This window comes from Carcharhinus amblyrhynchos, chromosome 15, assembly GCF_965287045.1.
Source record: "Carcharhinus amblyrhynchos chromosome 15, sCarAmb.v2.hapA, whole genome shotgun sequence".
NCBI classification, from domain to species: domain Eukaryota; kingdom Metazoa; phylum Chordata; class Chondrichthyes; order Carcharhiniformes; family Carcharhinidae; genus Carcharhinus; species Carcharhinus amblyrhynchos.
In genome coordinates this window covers 35,599,149-35,620,546 of record NC_137338.1, presented here as the reverse complement: position 1 = coordinate 35,620,546, position 21,398 = coordinate 35,599,149, and the positions used below count along the sequence as shown (strand labels likewise).

The 21,398-nt window shown below is 41.3% G+C and overlaps 1 protein-coding gene across 2 annotated transcripts in view; it reads right to left on the bottom strand.

The window, feature by feature from the left end:
• Positions 1 to 20,451, bottom strand: part of ccdc181 (coiled-coil domain containing 181) — a 38,963-nt gene extending 18,512 nt beyond the window's left edge. For both annotated transcript variants that reach the window (XM_080203794.1, XM_080203795.1), the window contains exon 1: positions 20,241 to 20,451. The gene's annotated coding sequence lies outside the window, so the exon portion shown is untranslated. The remainder of the gene's footprint in view (positions 1 to 20,240) is intronic.
• Positions 20,452 to 21,398: the final 947 nt, after the last annotated feature.

Here is a 21,398-nt window from a genome sequence, read left to right as displayed (position 1 = left end):
TACATACTAGAGTGGTTGGGGAGGGTTTGAACTAATGTGGCAGGGGGATGGGAAACTTTGCAGGGATTCAGAGCGGGGGAATTAAGAACAAGAGGAAAAGACTGTGAGAAGAATAAAGAAAGTGATAGGGAGAGAAATCAAGGGCCAGGATCAGATAAGGATCGAGTAAAAAAATAGTAGGAAAGGGAAAAGAAATGTTAAAAGTGCCCTCCTTAAGATTTTGTACCTGAATGCTTGGGGCATTCAAAACAAATTGGATGAATTAGTTGCACAGGTAGATGTAAAGGCGTATGATATAGTTGGCATTATGGAGATGTGGCTCCAAGGTGAGCAAGGATGAGAACTAAGCATTGAGAGTGATTCAGTGTTTAGGAAGAACAGACCAAAAAGGAAAAGGTGATGGAGTTGCGCGTTGTTGATTAAAAATGATATTGATACGATACTGAGGAATTATATTAGCATAGATGTGGAATCTGTAAGGGTTGATTTAAAAAACAAGGGACAAAAACATTGATGAAGATGATATATAGACCACCAGACTGTAGTGGTAATGTTGGGAAAAGCATTAGACAGGAAAGCAGAGATGCAATGTGTTAAAGAAAAATCTGTGATTATGGGCGACTTTAATCTGCATATAGATTGGGAGAGTCCAATTTGTCATAGTACAATAGAGGAGGAATTTCTGGAGTGCATACGGAATGGTTTTCTGGAGCAATACGTTGAGGAACCAACAAGGGAACAGGACATCTTGGACTAGGTGTTGTGTTAAGAGAAAAGATTAGCTGACAATCTAGTTGTGGGAGAACCCTTGGGGATGAGTGACCATAATACGGTATAATTCTTTGTCAAGGTGAATAATGATGTAGTTGATTCTGAGACCGGGGTCGTGAATCTCAATAAAGATAACCATGATGGTATGAGGCATGACTTGGCCATGATCGACTGGGAAACATTACTTATAGAAAAGATAGTGGACAGACATTGGCAGGCATTTAAGAATGAATAGGTGAATTCCAGAAGTTGTTTATTCCAGTTTGGCACAAGAGCGGTAAGGGAATTGTGGCTAAACCATGGCTTACAAGGGAAATTAGAGATAGTATCAAATTCAAGGAAGAAGCATGCAAGTTGGCAAGAAAAAGCAATAGGCCTGAGGATTGGGAGCAGTTAAAATTCAGCAAAGGAAGAGCAAGGGATTAATTAAGAAGGGAGAAACTGAATATGAAAATAAGCAAGCTGGGAGCATAAAAACTGACTATAAAAGTTTCTATAGATATGTCAAGAGAAGCAGACTGACAAAAATGAATGTAGGTACCCTAAAGTCAGAAACGGGAGAATTCATAACGGGGAATAAAGAAATGGCTAAGGAATTAAGTTTGTACTTTGTTTCTGTCTTCACAAAAGGAAGACATGAATAATGTACAAGTGCTGAGAGAAGCATGTTTCAGTGAGGAGCTGACGGAAATCAGCATTAGTAGAGAAATGGTTTTGGGGAAATTGTTGGGATTGAAGGTGGATAAATTTCCAGGTCCTGATAATCTTCATCCCAGAGTACTTAAGGAAGTGGCCCCGGAAATAGGAGATCCATTGGTGGTTATTTTCCAAATTCTTTGGACTCTGGAATAGTTTCTATGGATTGGAGGGTAGCTAATGTAAGCCTGCTATTCCAGAAGATAGGGAGAAAACAGGGATCTATAGATTAGTGAGCCTAATGTCGCTACTGAGGAAGTTGCTGGAGTCTATTACCAAGGATTTCATAATTTGGCATTTGGAAGGCAAAGTCAGCATGGATTTACAAAAGGGAAATCATGCTTGACAAATCTATTGGAATTCTTTGAGAATGTAACTAATAGGATTGACTGAGAACCAGTGGATGTGGTTTATTTAGACTTTCAGAAGGCTTCTGACAAGGTCTCACACAAGTTACAATGTAAAGTTAAAGCACATGGGACTGCAGGTAATGTCTTGAGATAGATAGAAAGTTGGTTGGCAGACAGGAAGCAAAGAGTTGGCATAAATGGGTCTTTTTCTGATTGGCAAGTCAGCGACTAGCGGGGTTCCGCAGGGATCTGTGCAAGGATCCCAACTGTTCACATTATATGTTAATGATTCGGAAGAGGGAATTGAATGTGTTATCTCCAAATTTGCACTTGATACAAAGTTGGGTGGGAGGGCGAGCTGTGAGGAGGAGGCAGAAATGCTTCAGGATGATTTGGACAGGCTGAGTGTGTGGGCATTTGCAAGGCAGATGCAGTATAATGTGGATAAATGTGAGGTTATCCACTTTGGTAGCAATAATAGGAAGCCAGATTATTACTTGAATGGGTGTACATTGAGAGAGGTGGATACTCAACATGACCTTTGAGTCCTTGTGCATCAGTTGCTGAAAGTAAGTGCAGCCAGCAATAAAGGTGGCACATGGTATGTTGGCCTTCGTAGTCAGAGACGATTTGAGGATAGGGAGCAGGATGTTTTGCTGCAATTGTATAGGGTGTTGGTGAGGCCACACCACGAGTACTATGTGCAGTTTTGGTGTCCTTATCGGAGGAAGAATATCCTTGCTATATATAGAGGGAGTACAGTGAAGATTTACCAGGCTGTTAGAACTAAATTCACTGGAGTTTAGAAGAATGACAGGGGTTCTCATAGAAGCTTATAAAATTCTAACAGGGTTAGGCATAGTGGATTAAGAGAGAATGTTCCCAATAGTGGGGGAATCCAGAATTAGGGGTCATAGTTTGAGGATAAGGGGTAAAACTTTCCGAACTGAGGGGAGGAGAAATTTCTTTACCCACAGAGTGGTGAATATGTGGAATTCTCTACCACAGAAAGAAGTTGAGGCCAAAACATTGTCTGATTTCAAGAAGAAATTAGATATCGCTCTTGGGGCTAAAAGGGATCAAGGGATTGGGGGGGGGGGGGGGGGGGGGGCGGAGCGAGTGGTGGGAAATCAGGATACTGAATTTGATGATCAGCCGTGATCAAAATGAATGGTGGAACAGACTCGAAAGGCCGAATGGCCTATCCTGCTTCTAGTTTCTACGAGTGGTGATAGGCCTATAAATATGTATGCACTCAGAAGCACTGTGGTATATTGAAAATTACATTGTATATTTCTCCACTTAACGTTACCATACATGTATACCAGCAGAGGGAGACTAGAAGAAAATTAAAAGGAATCCATGCTTTAACAGCATGTGCAGTTCTAATTCAGAATGCTTCTTACTGAATATTACTGTTTTGTTTCGGGGGGGGGGGGGGGCGGGGGGAGAGCGAGAGAGAAAGAGAAAAAGAGAGAGAGAGAGAGAGAACACTCAGGCAACATCTAGAAAAAGTATATACACAAAACAAGATCTGGGTCATCTTATGCTAAAAATTGTGCTCCTTGAGTATTTATAGCCTCAGTTTAGGTGACATAACATTTATACTTCCGACAGCGCCATTATTTACGATGCACCATGTGATTATTTTGTGACAGAACTTAGTATAATTTAACCCTCACAGCAACCCTCTACACCATAGCTAATGAAGAATCATTCTTGTGTCTCACTTTGTCTAGCTCATTCCTGGAGCTTGCAGTTTATCACTTTCATTTATGTTGATGTGTTCCTCAACTGACATATTTTGCTTAAAAAATACATTACTATCATGCTTCTCTCATCAATACTGTAACACATCACCTCCCAATCACCAAATCTTCTAAGCATCATTTAATGAGTAGCCTGATCTTTCAGAAGCCTCAGGATAATGCTCCATACTCCAGTTGGATGTTGTGTTAATTATAATCACAGACAAGAATAAAAAGAGCAGTGAAATTCACCCAGTACCCAGCTAACTCACTATATCTGTGTGCCAGATTTTTAAAGTTGAACTATCACAAAGTACGAGTGTTACAAAAGCTGTCTCATATCTGGCATTATCGAAACAATCCATGCCTAAATCTAGCAAGACCTGGGCGGGTTTGGACAGAGAAGTGGCAAGTAACATTCACACCACACAAGTGCCAAGCAAAGACCATCTCTAACAAAAGAGGATTTAACCACTGCCCCTTGACATTTAGCGGTATTATCATTGCTGAATCCCCCACTATCAACATCCTGGGGATTACCATTAACCAGAAACTGAATTGGATTAGTCACATAAATATTGTGGCTACAGGAGCAGATCAAAGGCTAAGAATCCCATGGTGCGTAACTCACCTCCTGATTCCCCAAAGCCTGTCCGCCATCTACAACGTGCAAGGCAGAAGTGTGATGTAATACTCTGCATTTTCCTAGAAGTGTGCAGCTCCAACAATACTCAAAAACCTTGACGTCATCCAGGACAAAGCAGCCTGTTTGATTAATAACCCTTCCACAACCGTTCAATCCCTCCACCACTGACGAACAGTGTGTACCATCTACAAGATGCACTGCAGGAATTTGCCAATGTTCCTTTGACAAACTCTTCCAAACCCATGACCACTATCTTTTAGGACATGGGCTGCAGATACCTGTGAACACAACCACCTGGATGTTCTCCTCCAAGCCACGCACCATCCTGACTTGGAAATATATTGCCATCCCTTCACTGTCAGAAGGTTAAAATCTGGGCATTCCCTCCCTAACAGCACTGTGGATGTACCTACACCAGAGGGACTGCAGTGGTTCAAGACGGCAGCTCACCACCAGCTTCTCTAGGGAAGGTCAAAGAATATTGGCTTAGCCAGCAACACCCACATCCTGTAAATTATTTTTTAAAATCTCGTACGCTATGTATACATTGCCTGAGTAATATTATGTTTTAGTGTTGTAGAATTTAATAAATCAATTTTGTCCTGTACTTGACTCTTGGCTGTAACTGTCATGTATAAATTAGCCTTGGATAATTCTAAACTTCAAGGTTACATCTTTATGTTATTCTTTTCTGTACATGTAAATAGATAAGATGTTATGTCCTGAAGTCTTGCAGCGGAGTCTTTGTTATGATGAGCTAATAATATCCAATAGAAAGCCAAAAGTAGTGGTGATATAATAGATTTACATTTAAGCTTAAAAATGAAACAACTGTGATGTGAAGTTGGAAAAAAATTGCACGGGGAGAGGGGAGCAGGGGAGAGGGGAGCAGGGGAGAGGAGGGGGGAGCAGGGGAGAGGGAAAGGGAGACTTTAAGTTGAACCGTATACATTCTTCTGTAGAAAGCATCTTTTGTAATCTGTGTCCTTTATTCAAAGAGGGAGGGAGACAGAAAGCAGGAAACTATAGGCCCAGTTAGCCTAATATCTGTCATAAGGAAAATGTTAGCAGCTATTATTAAAGAGGTTATAGCAGGGCACCTGGAAAAATTCAAGGCAATCAGGCAGAACACCATGGCATTATGAAAGGAAATCATGTTTAACAATTTGTTAAATTTATTGAAGTTATTTGATGGAGTCATATGTGCTGTGGATAAAGGGGAACCAATAGATGTACTTAGGTTTCCAGAAGGCATTTTATGAAGTGCAATGTCAAAGGTTATTGCAGAAAATAGAAACTCATGGTGTAGGAGGTAACATAATAACATGGATTGAAGATTGGCCGGCTAACAGGAAACAAAGAGTTCATATAAATGTGTCCTTTACTGTTTGGGAGAACGTAACAAATGGTGTGTCACAGTGATCAGTGCTGGGGCCTCAACGCTTTACAATTTATATAAATATGACTTGGATGAAGGGACTGAAGAATGAAGACAAGCAGGAGGCTATGAAGGGACAGGTATAGTATAAACTAGTGGGAATAAAATCTGACAAATGGAATATAATGTGGACATATGTGTGATTGTTTATCTTGGCAAAAAATAAGCGAGTTCTCCACTCACCTGATGAAGGAGCAGCACTCCGAAAGCTAGTGGCATTTGCTACCAAATAAACCTGTTGGACTTTAACCTGGCACTGTGAGATTTCTTACTGTGTTCATTCATTTGAGACAGGAGTTTTTTTTTCTCAGAGGATAGAGTCTCTGAAACTCTCTTCTTCAAAAGGCAGTGGAAGCAGAATCTCTGAATAATTTTAAGGCAGAGCTAGATAGATTCTTAAGTAACAAGGGGGTGAAAGATTATCAGGGATAGGCAGGTATGTGGGTTTGAGGTTACAATCTGATCAGCCATGATCTTATTGAATGGCACAGCAGGCTTGAGGGACCAAGTGGCATACTCCTGCTCCTAAGTCATATATTTTTGTGATTCAACCTCATTCTTGGTATATTGAAGCAGAACAGACCCTTCATCTATATTTTTTAATTAAGGATATATTTCCAGCTTTACCAGTGTCTTTGTTGCATCATGTGGATTCTAAAGAGCACATAGCAAGTTGAGTATCTTGGTAGAGCTACTGTGTTACACTACATCACTGTACTGAGAATTAGTTAACTGCTTAAAAGGTGCCTTTTGTCTGCTTATAATGAAGAAGATAATTATAAAATGTCACATTAAAAAGAGCCAAAGTTGAAGTCATAATGGATTTCTCTCTAGGTTAGGGAATAAGAATGCATCAGGAAATAAGAAATATAACTCCAGAACATCAGGAAAGGGGAAGTTTACCTGGACACTTTGTTCCAGGAGGCAGGGACTTTGAATTTGATCCATGGTCAGGAATAGGATAGTCTGCATGTGAATAAAATGGGTAATGGGATTCAGAAGTTGCATTGGAGGGGCCTCAGCTCTTGCAATTAAACAACAGGCTTGACATTCTTGTAGCTTGTGTGAACGAGAGCAGCAGCTGCAAGGAGGATGAGCAACCTGACTAAGTCACAACGATGCAGAGGAGAGTTAAAGCAAATACAGTTGAATTAGAAGGTAGTATAATTAGGGTCTAGATCCAGTCATTCATAGCCAAGACAGAGCCCTGAAGGCTGTGTTGTCTCTGGTGCCAGGGTTAAGATGCTGGTTTAAGAGGCATGTGTTCTCAGCAGCTTTTAGCAACAATGAAAAGAAGTTCAACAACTTTTGTTGTTTGCAATGCATTCTTGGCAGAGAAGGACAAATTCATGAACATAGCAGTCTTCTCAAAAACAAATCCTAACTAAGTATGCTGACATTCATCAAGCAGAAGTGATTTTGCTGGCTCAGCCACAGTTGCAGGATGAAAGACAGATGCATTCCCATGGATTTTCTGCACAGCACCACAGCAGGAGCCAGAAGACTAGCAGGACACCTACAGTTCTGCTTCAAGGATGTTGGAAGCAGGGGATGAGCATTTTAAACATTGATTTTCACACCTGGGAGATGCTACCCAATGTCATTGGGAAATGGCAACAACATCTGTGGGTCTGCATTCCCACCATGTCAATCATGTGCCTACCATGGCTTGATACTAGGAAGAAACACTGAAAAAGAAAAAACTCACAATAACAGCAGATGGGTGGAATGGTAGCACAGTGGTTAGCACTGCTGCTTCACAGCTTCAGGGACCTGGGTTCGATTCCTGGCTTGGGTCACTGTCTGTGTGGAGTTTGCACATTCTCCTTGTGTCTGCATGGGTTTCCTCTGGGTGCTCTGCTTTCCTCCCACAGTTCAAAGATGTGTGGGTATGTTGCATAGCCATGCTAAAATTGCTCCTTAGTGCCCTGAGTTGCGTAGGTTAGAGGGATTAGCGGGTAAATATGTAGGGATTTGAGGGTAGGGCCTGGGTGGGATCGTGGTTGGTGCAGACTCAATGGGCCAAATGGCCTCCTTCTGCACTGTAGGGTTTCTATGATTCTGTGAACCACCTCATATGTGGTACTAGTAGCAGAACTTGTCTTTCATGAACTGGTCTCTTCAGCCATCAGAGACAGTTACACTCTCCTTCCAAATGGATTTGCTGTACGTTCATCATCTTCATAGATGGAAAGATGCTGAAGTCAATAATGTTTCTTAACATGACTGTGTCCATGCAGAAGTTTTAAATTTCTTTACAAGGTGCATTTGGCTGCAAATTTAAATACAAAATACAAATTTCTATTGTATAGCTTAACATTCAATTAATGTAGCTTGAAATGTTTTTATTAACTTGAACTAAGTATCCGTTATACTTAATTTGTTGCAAATAAATTATTAAAGCTTGTGCCATACTTAAATTAAATTTTAAGGTACCAAATATTGATGTTAAAATCTCTTACTGGATGGTTAGCTTTTAAACCATAAAGAGAATATGTAAGATACAGTCGCTTTCTTTCCAAAGAAATGTCAACCAGATCATTTCATTATAGAACCTTGAATCCTCTAACATTTCTACATCCATTTGCTAGAACTTCTGATGAGTCACCATCTAGTTTAGTTTCCTGCTAAAAAGTAATCAACACATATTGAGTGAACTACATTCAGCTGATTGACAAATAACTGCCACAGCCAGCAGTTCCCTGTTTAACAAAGTTAAACTCACTTGAAGGTTGAAATTTCTATGTCAGAGACTAACTCAAACAAAATTTATATTTGAGAAAACAATTTACCAGAACTTATCCTGTGAGCCAAATTTCCAATGACATATCTATCACATTATGGCATAGTCTCTTTCTCTCAATCCATGTCATGAGCATCATGAACCACAGACCATGCTCCAGTGAGTAACAAAAAGGGCTTTGACCTCTCCTCAGAGTGGTTCAGGCACAGAATTATTCTTTCAGGACAGTGACAGTCTGCTCCATGACATGGCAGTATAGCTCTTATTGTAGAAGCACTATCCATGTGTGGTCAATCAGTAGCCCTATGTACGATGGGTAGCCTTCATTATCGTGCAACTTAGAAACATAGAAACCAGAAGTAGCAGTAAGCCATTCGAATCGGCTCCGCCATTCATTTTGATCATGGCTAATCATCAAATTCAATATCCTGATCCCCCTTTTCCCCCATATCCCTCGGTCCCTTTAACTCCAAGAGCTATATCTAATTTCTTATTGAAATCAGACAGCACTTTGGCCTCAACTTTCAGTGATAGCGAAATCCACACATTCACTACCTCATTGGTGAGGAGAAATTTGTTCACCTAAAGTTCTAAAAAGTTTATGCATTATCCTCAAACTATGACCCCTAGTTCTGGCCTCCTCCATCATTGGTAACATTCTTTCTGAATTTACCCTATCTAACCATGTTAGAATTTTATAAGTTTCTATGAGATTCCCTCTCACTTATCTAAACTGCTGTGAATATAATCTGCCCTGTCGCTCATTGTGGTATCTTAACGGTGGCAGAAATGAACTAACACAGAATGAAAGCATCGTGACAAGGATAGCAGGAATTATTAAGATGTTAGTCATTTCATGGTCACATAGAAATTGGACATTTTAAGGCATGGAATCTTTTGCAGCTGCAGAACATTTACCTACTGAGTTGTGATGAGCTGCACTGCATGTAATCAATGGCTCCATTCATTCATTGATGTAAACCCACTACTCAGAAAAAGCCATATGCCCACTCTTCCTTAACAAGACGACAATAAGGTCTCCTAACTATGCACTGAGGACATCCCAGACATAGTGATGCATGGTAAACTGAGAAATGTTAACAGTGTCACGAACAACATTTGTGAAAGCATCTCAACTTGAAACACTGGTTGCGATGATTTGTAGTTGTGTTTTCAGAATTGTATAAGCAGTCACGTGAAGCCTCCAGTGGGAAATAACCAACCCAGTCATTCTGTGGCAATTGCTAAGGACTAAAGCCGCCTTTGTGAAAGTTCCTGGACTACTGGCTCTAAGACTTCTTTGCTGTTTAAATGGCCTCTCAGATTCTGAGCTATAAAACGTACCTCTCTGACTTTTATACGTTACATTGCGTTCTTGGCTGCTAGATGTTAATCTGGCCTGCCTGCTTCTGCAGGTGCTGGTAATTATATCCTGGTTCCACTTTGTTTCTCCCCTCTATATATTTGGGCTGTCTGCATCTCTCACATTTCATGACTCCCATAATTAGCATCTGTATATCCCCATTGATCTCTCAGTCAGCAAGATAAACTGATTCCTGATAATAGAGCAACTTATACCTGATTCTACAACAGAAAATGCTGGAAAATTTCAGCACTTCTGACAGTATCTTGGGGAGAGAATAGAGCCAACGTTTTGAGTCTATGTGACCCTTCATCAGAGCTGAGAGCAAAGAGAAACTGTTGTAGCTAGACAGATTGTTTTTAATCTGTTGCTGGGTAGATCATATCCTAATTACTCCCTGTTAAATTCTTGTTCTTGCTGTTATTAGGCAGATCCATGTTGTTGGCTCCAGCCTGGAATGATCCACTGCCTGTGAAAGAGGGCCATGATAACTCAGACACAAATGGCAGCACTGTCTTCACCCTTTTCTGCAGCTGTAAGTCCAGTTCAAGAAGATGGCACAGTTCTGTTCTTACTTATGTAAGTACTTTAATATGTTGTTCCAAATGAAAAGGAGCTAGGTAAATTCAAGCTGTTATTGTGAATTGCAGGAAAGCTCCATTGGTAGGATAAAGTCAATTGTAACAAAGTTACATTTGGATTGTAATATTAAAATTACACTTTTATTGTCCTTCTTTTATTGCATTGTAATAGGTCTTTGAGGTGTATACAGCTATGTTTCACTGATTCTTTTGAAATGCTGTTTAGTGAAATAGTAAACTAAAGAGCAATACAGGTGATTCAATGAATGTCATGATTTACAAAGTAGAAATTGACAAGTACCAACCTGAAATAGAGAGTTCTTTGATTTATAGTCACAGTTATCTACTCCACAAACAATAATAATTAACACAGAAGCAGAAAACATGATCCAAATGTAAATTACAGGTGATAATTGCCCCACTCATGGATTTATTCCCCATTCACCTCTTCTGTAGGCTATGACTTATAAAAGCCTTCACACAAGCCCAGACAATCATCAGAACGATAAACCCAGATGTAATCATAGCTGATACAATCCTATTTTTATCAATGTTCATACATACACTTAGAAGTATCCGGACAACAAGCAAGGGGGGAACCCTAATGAATTTTTCCTTTCTTATGATAAGACCATTAAGGAATCCCATGTGCCGTCAGCTAATTCAGCACAGACAAGAGTCAGAACTGGGACTTAAAATCTAAACAGTTATTTTCTTACAGTATTTCTGTACCTCAGGGAGATCATGTCATAACTTGCAATTTAATTCCTCACAAACACTCCACTGTTACCAAAACACTCATCACTCAACAATTTTTCAGAGTTTGTGGACATATAATGAAGATTCCATATGCCCACCATTCTGTTTCTTTAAAGATTGCAAGGATACAAATCGCTCCATTTTAAATTTATCTTCTGCCTCCTGTTTTATGGCTCCTGCTCTCATTCTGTGCCATTTGCTGGGTGAAATAGTAGGTTATCCAGTCGTCTTAATGTTGGACCAGAGACACTTGTGGAGTGTGTGGGACTAGACTCGAGAGTGGACTTTCTTAGTTGTCTGTCTGTTTCACGTGAAAACAAGATGTGGTGGATACCTCGCTAAATATATTTAAGTCACGGGTAGATAGGTTTCTGATAGACAGGGGAATTAAGGGTTACGGGGATAAAGCGGGAAAGTGGAACTGATCCACTTCAGATCAGCCTTGATCTTATTGAATAGCGGGGCAGGCTCGAAGGGCTAGATGGCATACTCCTGCTCCTATTTCTTATGTTCTTACTTATCACGATTCTGAAAAGCTGAAGGTACATTCAGAACATTTCTACGTCCAACTGCTTGATATATAGCTGCTATATTCCTGTTCAAGAACCAATTACTTGGAACTCATTGAAGATTTGCACTACCCTGCTTTAGTGCTAATTTACCTCATTTGCCTACAATGTGCCTGACAGCAACAATGTTTCAAGGTAAATGGCAAATATTGAACAAGAGTGTATACAACTTGCTACATTTGAAAACTAAAATTTCAGTAACAAGCTGGAGTAATTAAAGCAGTGCGTAGAAGTTGCTATGACTAAAATAAACAATACTTTATCATACTGCATGTCTATACTTGACTGATTAAATAATGCATCATACAAATGACTTTAACTTTCATGAATACAGTAATAGATGTGCTCATATAGCTACAGTTGCAGAGCCAAGAACTTTAAAGCCTTTACACAATGCAAGATACTGAACTTTATATTGCCAGTACTGTCTGTCATCTAGAAATAGAAGCTTATAACAAAGTGTACACAAAGTAAGAGCTCAAAAAAAATGTAAAAGAGTAAAACTTTGTTTACTTGTACATTAGCAAAGCACTTGGCTCAGTTAACAAATAAGGGATATCGAAATATCTTAAAGGGTGTTAAAGCTTTTCAGTTGCAGTCCAGTAATAAAAGATGAGCAAGTCCGGCTTCTTAAACTCATTTTATTCTCTTTTACAACTCCACATACACCCCCAAATCCCAGTGCCACATGTAACCCCCTTATCCTGGTGCATACTATTAAACAATTAACATACAAATTAGGTCTAAAGTGGAAGGTTGCAGTTAACCCATTCCTAACAAAGGGTACATTAAACATTCCTTAGTGCAGACATGGCTTTTTATGTTCCCTTTGCTCATTGGCACTGAAAAACATTGAACATATTGAGATCAAATGACTACTGATGTTCTTTATAAGTCAATATTCACATAGTCTGAATGACTAGCAATTAGGATGTCCTGTTAAACAAAAAAAAAGTACTTAACAGTTACTGATTTCTACTTGTCCCATTCAAAAATATATACTATAGAACCTCATGTACTGAAACAATACTACAGTTCGGCTATATCTTCCAACTTCAAAGGGATAGGGCAGGAGGAAAAAAAATTACATTAATTGAAGGTGCATTTTACTACACATTGTGTAGCATAATAAAGCAAAAGGAACAATACATTTATCAGCAGCTTTTGTTAGCTCTGGGTCTTAGAAAAGTAAGTAGTCTCACAATACCAGGTTAAAGTCCAACAGGTTTATTTGGTACCTTGAGTTTTTGGAGCATTGCCCCTTCATCAGGTGTTGTGAGACTACTTACTGCGCCTATCCCAGTCCAACATTGGCTATAAAACACTTTTCTAAGGTGTGGAGTTGCCAATTAATATGGTTCCAGAACAATCACTTATCATCTGCACAAGAGAGTTCCCACAAAATCATCACCCAGATAATATGTTTAGGTATTTTGACCGGAGGGACAAATTTGTGAGAACTGTGAGATCTCCCTGCTTTTCTTCAAATAGTGCCATGGACTTTTTATGTCTATCTGAGAATACAGTCCTCTGTTTAATGTCTCACCTGACAGTCAGAATTCTGATAATACTGAACTGCCTCAGTAATGAGGTATCACAAATTATCTGCTCAATAATCTGGGGTGGAACTTGAATACACAACTTTCTTTTAAAAGCATATAGAATTTTTCAATAATTGCTTAGTAATTTATTAATAATGTTGACCATGGACAATACGAAATTAAACAAAAACTGAGGTTAGTCCTTATTTCAACAAAAAGACATGTTAACATCAAAACTGGCAAAGTCCAGTTATAGACCATTTATTTATTTTCTTTGATCATGGGATGCGGGTATCATTGGCTAGGCCAGCATTTATTGTCCATCCCTAATTGCCCTGAGGTGGTGGTGGTGGTGAGCTGCCTTCTTGAACTGCTGCAGTTCAAGTGTTGTAGGAATACTCATAGCGCAGTTAGGAAGAGAGTTCCAGGATTTTAGCCCAGTGATGGTGAAGGAGTTGTGCTATAATTACAAGTCAGGATAATATGTGGCTTGGAGGGAAACTTCAAGTGGTAATGTTCCCATGCATCCGCTTCCCTTGACCTCCTAGGTGGTAGAGGTTGCAGACTTGGAAGGTACTTACCAAGGAGCCTTGATGAATACCTGCAGTACACACTTTTGCCACTCTACACTTGTGGTGGAGGGAGTGAATGTTGAAGGGGTGCTGATTAAAAGGGCTGCTTTGTTAAGGATGGTGTTGACCTTCTTTGGTGGTCTTGGAGCTGCATTCATCTAGGCAAGTGGAGAGCATTCAATCACACTTCTGGCTTGAAACTTGTAGATGATTGACAGGCTTTGGGGAATTGGGAGGTGAGTTAAACCGCAAAATTCTCAGCCTTTGACCTGCTTTTGTAGCCACAATATTTATCTGGCTGATCCAGTTAAATTTCTGGTCAAAAGGTAACCAACCCCCCCAGGATGTTGATTATGGGGTATTCAGTGATGATAATGCTGTTGAATGTCAAAGGTTAGATTATCTCTTGCTGGAGATGGTCACTGTTTAGCACTTGTGTGGCATGAATGTTATTTGCCACTTACTCACCCAAGCCTGAATATTGTCCAGAACTTGCTGCAAATGGACACAGATTGCTTCAGTATCTGTGTAATTGGTATTGAACATTGTCTATGTGGGTTTTGTTCAGATGCTCCGGTTTCCTTCCACAGTCCAAAGATGTGCTGGTTAGGTTGATTGGCCATGCTAAATTGATCCTGTCAGGGGATTAGCAGGGTAAATATGTGAGGTTATGGAAGTGGGGTCTGGGTGGAATTGTGGTTGGTGCAGACTCTATTGGCCAAATGGCCTCCTTCTGCACTATAGAGATTCTATGATTGTTTGCTGATGACTGCACATTCTTACTTCTGACCTTGTGATAGGGGGAAGGTCACTGATGAAGCAACTGAAGATGATTGGGCCTAGGACACTACCCTGAGGAACTTCTGCAGTGATGTTCCCAGACTGAGACGATTGATTTCCAACAACCATAACCATCTTTCTTTGTGCTAGCTATAACATTGAGTGGGAAGTTAATCCCTGATTTCCATTGATTTGATTTATGCTGGGCTCCTTGACTAAATGACACTCGGTCAAATGTAGCCTTGATATCAAGGGCAGTCACTCTCACTTAACCTCTCGGATTCAGCTGTTTTGTCGATGTTTGGACTAAATCCACAAAGAGGTCAAGGGTTGGGTGGCTGTGATAGAATGCAAACTGAGCAAAGGGCAGATTATTGCTGGGCAAACGATGCTTCATGGCACTGTCGGCGACAACTTCCATCATTTTGCTGATGATCAAGCGTAGACTGACAAGTAGTAATTGGCTGGTTTGGATTTGTCCTGCTTTCTGAGGATAGGAAATACAGAGACAATTTTTCTCATTGCCCGGTAGCTGTACCGGAACAGTTTGCTAGGATGGCTGCTACTTCTGGAAAACAAGACTTTAGTACTATTGCTGGACCGTTAACAGGGCTCAGAGAGTTATCAGCAGGTATCCAGTGCCCTCAGCCATTCTTGCTTTCATGTGGCGTAAACTAAATTGGCTGAAGGTTGTCGTTTGTGGTGTTAGGAACCTGAGGAACAGACCAAGATGATTGACTCATCAACTTCTAACTGAAGATGGTTTCAAACGTTCCTGCCTTATCTTTTGCACTGATGTGCTGGGCCCCCTCATTACTAAGGACGGTGATATTGTTGAAGCTTCCCTCTTCTCATTAGTTGTTTAATTATTCACCAAAATATGGTGGTAGTGTCACAGAATGTGATGGAAGGTACCCTCAAAATGATGATGGGACTTCATCTTCACAAAGACTGTGTGGTGGTCTTTGATTTTGATTTAATGTGTCACGTATATTAGTATACAGTGAAAAGTATTGTTTCTTGCGTGCTATACAGACAAAGCATACCATACATAAAACAGGAAAGGTGAGAGTGCAGAATGTAGTGTTACAGTCATATCTAGAGTGTAGAGAAAAATCAATTTAATGCAAGATAGTGCCATTCAAAAGTCTGATGGCATCAGGGAAACAGCTGTTCTTGAGTTAGTTAGTGTATGTCCTCAGACTTTTGTATCTTATTCCCAACAGAAGTAAGTGGAAGAGAGTATGTCCAGGGTGCAGCTGCTTTTCCAAGGCAGCAGGATGTATAGACAGCGTCGATAAGTGGGAGGCTGGTTTGAGTGATGGACTGGGCTTCGTTCACTACCTTTTATAGTTCTTGTGGTCTTGGACAAAGCTGGGATACAACCAGAAAGAATGCCTTCCATGGTGCATCTGTAAAAGCTAGTGAGTATTGTAGCGGACATGCCAAATTTCTTTAGTCTTTTGAAAAAGTAGGGGCGTTGATGGGCTTTCTTACCTATAGTGCTGGCATGGAGGGACCAGGATAGGTTGTTGGTGATCTGGACACCTAAAGATCTGAAGCTCTCAACCATTTCTACTTGTTCACCATTTATGTAGACAGAGGCATGTTCTCCACTACACTTCCTAAAGTCGATGACAATCTCTTTTGTTTTGCTGACACTGAGGGAGGGATTATTGTCATTGCATCAGTTCACCAGGTTCTTTATCACTTTTCCTATACCCTGTCTTGTCATAATTTTCAAGTCTGCTGATGACACCACCATAGCAGGTCGGATCTCAAATAATGACAAGACAGGGTATAGGAAAAGTGATAAAGAACCTGGTGAACTGATGCAATTTTCAAGTTTGCTGATGACACCACCATAGCAGGTCGGATCTCAAATAAAGTTGGAGAGCAATTTGGCCAAAGTCATAACTGTATAAGGAATGTAGAAAGGGGCTGAGGACACAGCCTTGTGAGGTACTGTTGTTGAGGACGAGCTTGGAGGTGGTGTTGTTGCCTATCCTTCCTAATTGTGGTCTGTGGGTTAGGAAGTTAGGGTCTAGTCACAGGGGGAGGGGCCAAGCCACAGAGTTTGGAGATGAATCGCATAGTTGAAGGCTGAGCTGTAATTGATAAATAGGAGTCTGACATAGGTGTCTTTGTTACCTAGGTTTTCCAGGGTTGAATATAGAGCTAGGGAGATGGCATTTGCTGTGGACCTATTGTGGCGGTAGGCAATCCACTATTGCCTGTGGTGGATCCAGGCAATCTGGGAGGCCAGAAATGATTTGTGCCACGACTAACCTTTCAAAATACTTCAAAATGATGGATGTCAGAGCCTCCGGACAATAATCATTAAGGCACGTTCCCTGGCTTTTCTTTGGTACCAGGATGATGGCCGTCTTCTTGAAGCAGATAAGGAACTCAGATTGTTGTAAAGAGAGATTGGAGATGTCTGTGAATACCCCACCAGGTGGACCTTGCAGGATCTGAATGCTCATCTGGGCCAGTCGCTTTCTGTGGGTTAACCTTCAAGGCGGCTGCTCTGACGTCTGCAATGGTGACCTTGGATACAGGTTCGTCCAATGCTTTTGGTGGTGGGGGGTGGAGGGGGTCACTGACCTCTTTCTCAAAATGGGCTTAGAATGCATTGAGCTCATCAGGGAGCATTGGTGTTAGCGATTTTACATGCCTACATCTTTCAGCCTGTTATATCTCACAGATATTGCCATTGTCAGCAGGGGTTAGTGTGGTCAGCCTGGGACTCTGGTTTGGTCCAGTACTGTCTTTTGGCATCTTTGATGGATCTCCTTAGATCATATCTGCTTTCTTGTATATGTCAGGGTCACCTGACGAACACCTCAGTCTTGGACTTCAAGCAGTGGATTATCCCTGTTCGTCCATCGTTTCCGGTTGGGAAACGTGCAGATTTGCTTCTTTGGCACACAGTCTTCTACACACTTACTAATGAAGTCAGTTACCGTAATGGCATAAATCATTCATGCTGGTCACAGAGTTTTTAAATACTGACCAACCTGTCTCTAAGCTGTCCTGTAGGAGATCATCCAATTCCTCAGACCAACACTGCATGACTTTCTTTGACTGATTCTCCAGTTCCAGTTTTTGCTTGTAAGCCGAGAGCATTAGCACAGCCTAGTGGTCTGATTTGCCAAAGTGTGGGTGGGCGATAGAGTGATAAGCATGTTTGATATTTGTGTAGCAGTGGTCTAGGATGTTTGAGCCTCTGGTGGAACAGGGGACATGTTGATGGTATCTTGATAGGACGCTCTTGAGCTTGGCCTGATTTAAGTTCCCAGCCATGATGAACAAGGCTTTGGGATGTTTCATCTTAAGGCTATTCGTAGTGGTGTATTTGTCCAGCATGGTCTTTATGTTCCCAAGGGGTGGGATGTGAACTGCTGTCAGGGTAACAGGGGTGAACTCCCATGGAAGGTAGGAGGGGCAGCATTTTAGCGTCAGTTATTCTAGGTCCAGTGAGCAGAAACTCGCCAATGTTGCTACATATAAGCACCACAAGGTGTTTGTTAGGAGGTAGATCCCACCTCCTCTAGCTTTGCCTGAGACCGCTATACAGTCCATTTGGTGGATTGAGAAGACCTCTGGTTTAGGGCTCAGTCTGGTGAAGCAGAAATGAGCCATGTCTCTGAGAGAGTTCACAACAGTCCCTCAGTTCTCTTTGCAACATGAGCCTGGCTCGAAGTTTGTCTAACTTGTTTTCCAGTGATTGGACATTTGCCAGTAAACTGGGAGGGACGCCTTAGGACCACATTGTTTCACTCTCACCTGCAGGCCTGCACATTTTCCACACTTCCTGGAGTGACTGCTTCTTTTCTGGCCTGGGAGATGGTGAGAGTAGTATGCAGTGTTAAAGGTATAGGTGCATCCAATGAGGTTCTTCGCTCTGGTCAGTGTGTGGTTGGAGGATTTGTTGCCTTGTTTGCAGTTCCTGCATAGGTAAATGGTTCTGCGCAGTTGGGCGTTCCGGGACACCTTCAGGTTGTAGTTTGGCTTCGGAGGTTGGAGGATGTCCAGTCCACACTCTGGCATGGATGGGTCGAAGGCCTGTAAATAGATGACGTCTCTGAGGTCACGGATGAGCCAATGGCCAGGTCCACGCGTTGGCGTTCTCAGGGTCACTCCTAATAATAATGCTGTCATGGGCAGTTCACCTGCAGCAGGTAAATTGCTAAGGACAAGATCAAGTTGGTTATTTTCCTCACGTTAGTTCCCTTAACACCTAATGCAGACCCACTCTAGCAGATATGTCCCATGTCCTTGGATTCAGCCAGTAGTGGTGCTATCGAGCCACTCTTGGTGATAGACATCAAAATCCCCACCCAGAATATATCCTGTGTTCTTGCTACCTCAGTGCTTTTTTAAAGTAGTATTCAACGTGGCAGAATACTGATTCATCAGCTGTGGTTGGAGGATGGTGGGGGTGGAACAACAGCAGTTGGTAATCAGCAAAAGGTTTCCATGCTCATGTTTCACCTCATCACATGAGGCTTCATAGGGTCCAGAATCAATGTTGAGGACTCCCAGGACAGCTATCTCCAGGCTGCATATCTTTGTGTCGCCACCTCTTCGGTATCTGTTCTGTCAATATCTGTAGTACAAATACTGGGCTGACTAAGACAGGGCATTTCCAACTTGACAAAGAAAGGTAGAGTAATCATGTAGAAATCAGCAATTCAAGCACGCTATCTAATTTCACAGAGGGGGTGGATACTGTCAACAATAGCTTGAGACATAGTTTATGCTGAGTGAAGGTTGTATCAATTAAGTTAGCTACTTAGTCATCAGAAGGCCAAAAATGAATAACGAATACATAAAAGGAAGGAAAAACATCTCATTATGGTTATTTTTAAAAACTAGGTGGCTGAATTCTGCTCAAAATGGAATATATGAGAAGCATTGCTCTTGTATTTGTTAGGAGCAATTTAGAAGTCTAAAAACAGAAACATAGGCATACAGTGATAGTGAGGAAAGGAATCTTGCAGTGGGAAGGTAAGGAGAGAGTGAAATAATACCTACAAACAGAAGAAATAAGTCAGTTCCATCTACATTTAGTTTTCTCAGTATTGAAGTGATAGATGTGAATTTGATCACACTGGAGGGAAATGCATCACATGTTCCACTTTTCAAATGGCCTAGCCAGCAGCACTGTCACATACCAACTTTTTAAACTTAATATTTCATTATGACCACTCTCAAAAGAAAACAATTGCGCATGATAATTAGTATGTGCAAGTCATACGTTAATTGTTAAACTTTGTAGAATGTTAATTGTTGTTCAATAGCACAATTAGATATGACTATGCACAATTCGCTTCCAAAGGTTTTGACAAGCAGGTCACTTCTAAAAAACATTTAATCAAACATCAGAAGTGGGCCAAAACCATTAATAAATAATAACTCCTGAATAAATCAGCTTAAAGTGGGTGCCCATCATAAACCAAGGTCATTTGCTAGTTGGTGCTCCAAATGGAAGGTTTTTTTAATTCAATAATTTTGAATACTGGGTAATTAAATAAAGATATTGCTGCTGCGTATTTAATGTTTTGGAATCACGAAGAGGGCCGGGACACAGATATCCCGGAGTTTCGGCCTATAAACAGTGAGCTGCGCTGAGCGCTGTCTGGTAGAGGATAGGGCCGCTGCTGCTGCTGTCACCCACCTGTTCATGGCGAGCTGTCTGTACCGTGCGCTGTCCCCTCACTTTCCCAGCGACCGCCCGCCTCGTGCTGTAATTGCAGCTCGAATGCTGCGTTCAAAATCCGTTCTCTTCCCAACAGCTGCCAGACGCGAGCCCCCACCTCAGTTACCATAGCAACAATCCCTAGGCAACAGAGACTACTGTCAGCTCATATGACGCAATGATTGCTAAGGTTCCTGACGGCGCTGAGGTGCGCATGCGCCGCCACCACGACCACCACCACACAGCGCCGACTGGGCGTGAGGAGGGGCGTAAAACCGTGTTTGCCGCGCGTTTGACCGCTGGCCGTCATCCGATAGTGACGTCGACGGTGGCGGAAACTTCACTAGAAAGAATTGACTAGAATAGTGTTTAAGAAAAAAACCCCGAAACAATATAAATTGTGAGGTGAACGAATTAATCCATCGTCCAGTCAATAAGACTCAAGTATTTGGTGGTATGTTATGAGGAAACAATCAGGCAATTCAGAAACCTCCAATTCTGTCAAATTGTGGTCGAGCTGTTGAGGCGTTATCGGGGGAGGAGAGGGCAATGATATTCCGAGGTCCAGTAGCGTGAATGTGTGTGGATAATAGAACCAAGTGGAATTGAGAAGAAGTAGGTGTGACGGAGGGTCATCTAGACTCGAAACGTTGGCTCTATTCTCTCTCCACAATGCTGTCAGATCTGCTGAGATTTTCCAGTGTTTTCTGTTGTTTGAATTGAAAAGAAGCCAGGTAGGACGATGCAAATGATAGAGGATAAGCAGGGAGAAACTGAAGAACATTTTGAGGTAATTCAGCCTTTCAAGCCTGTTCTGCCAATCCATTAGGTCATGACTCCTCAACTCAGTTTTCAGACATTTGATTTCATACCCCATGTTTTCAAATTTGTCCGTGGCCTCAATTCATCCCATCTTTGTAACCTGCAGTCTTCTAACATAATTCTAATTTCGACCTCTCTCACATACTAATCGCTCTACTATTGGTGGTGCCTTTGGTCATCAAAACCCTAAACTCTGAAATTCCTCTCCTAAACATCTCCCTCATTTCATCTTTAATATGTTCCTGAAAACCTTTCTCCATCCTAATATCTCCATATGTAGATTAGTGTTAAAGGTTTTATGTAATAGATCAAAGC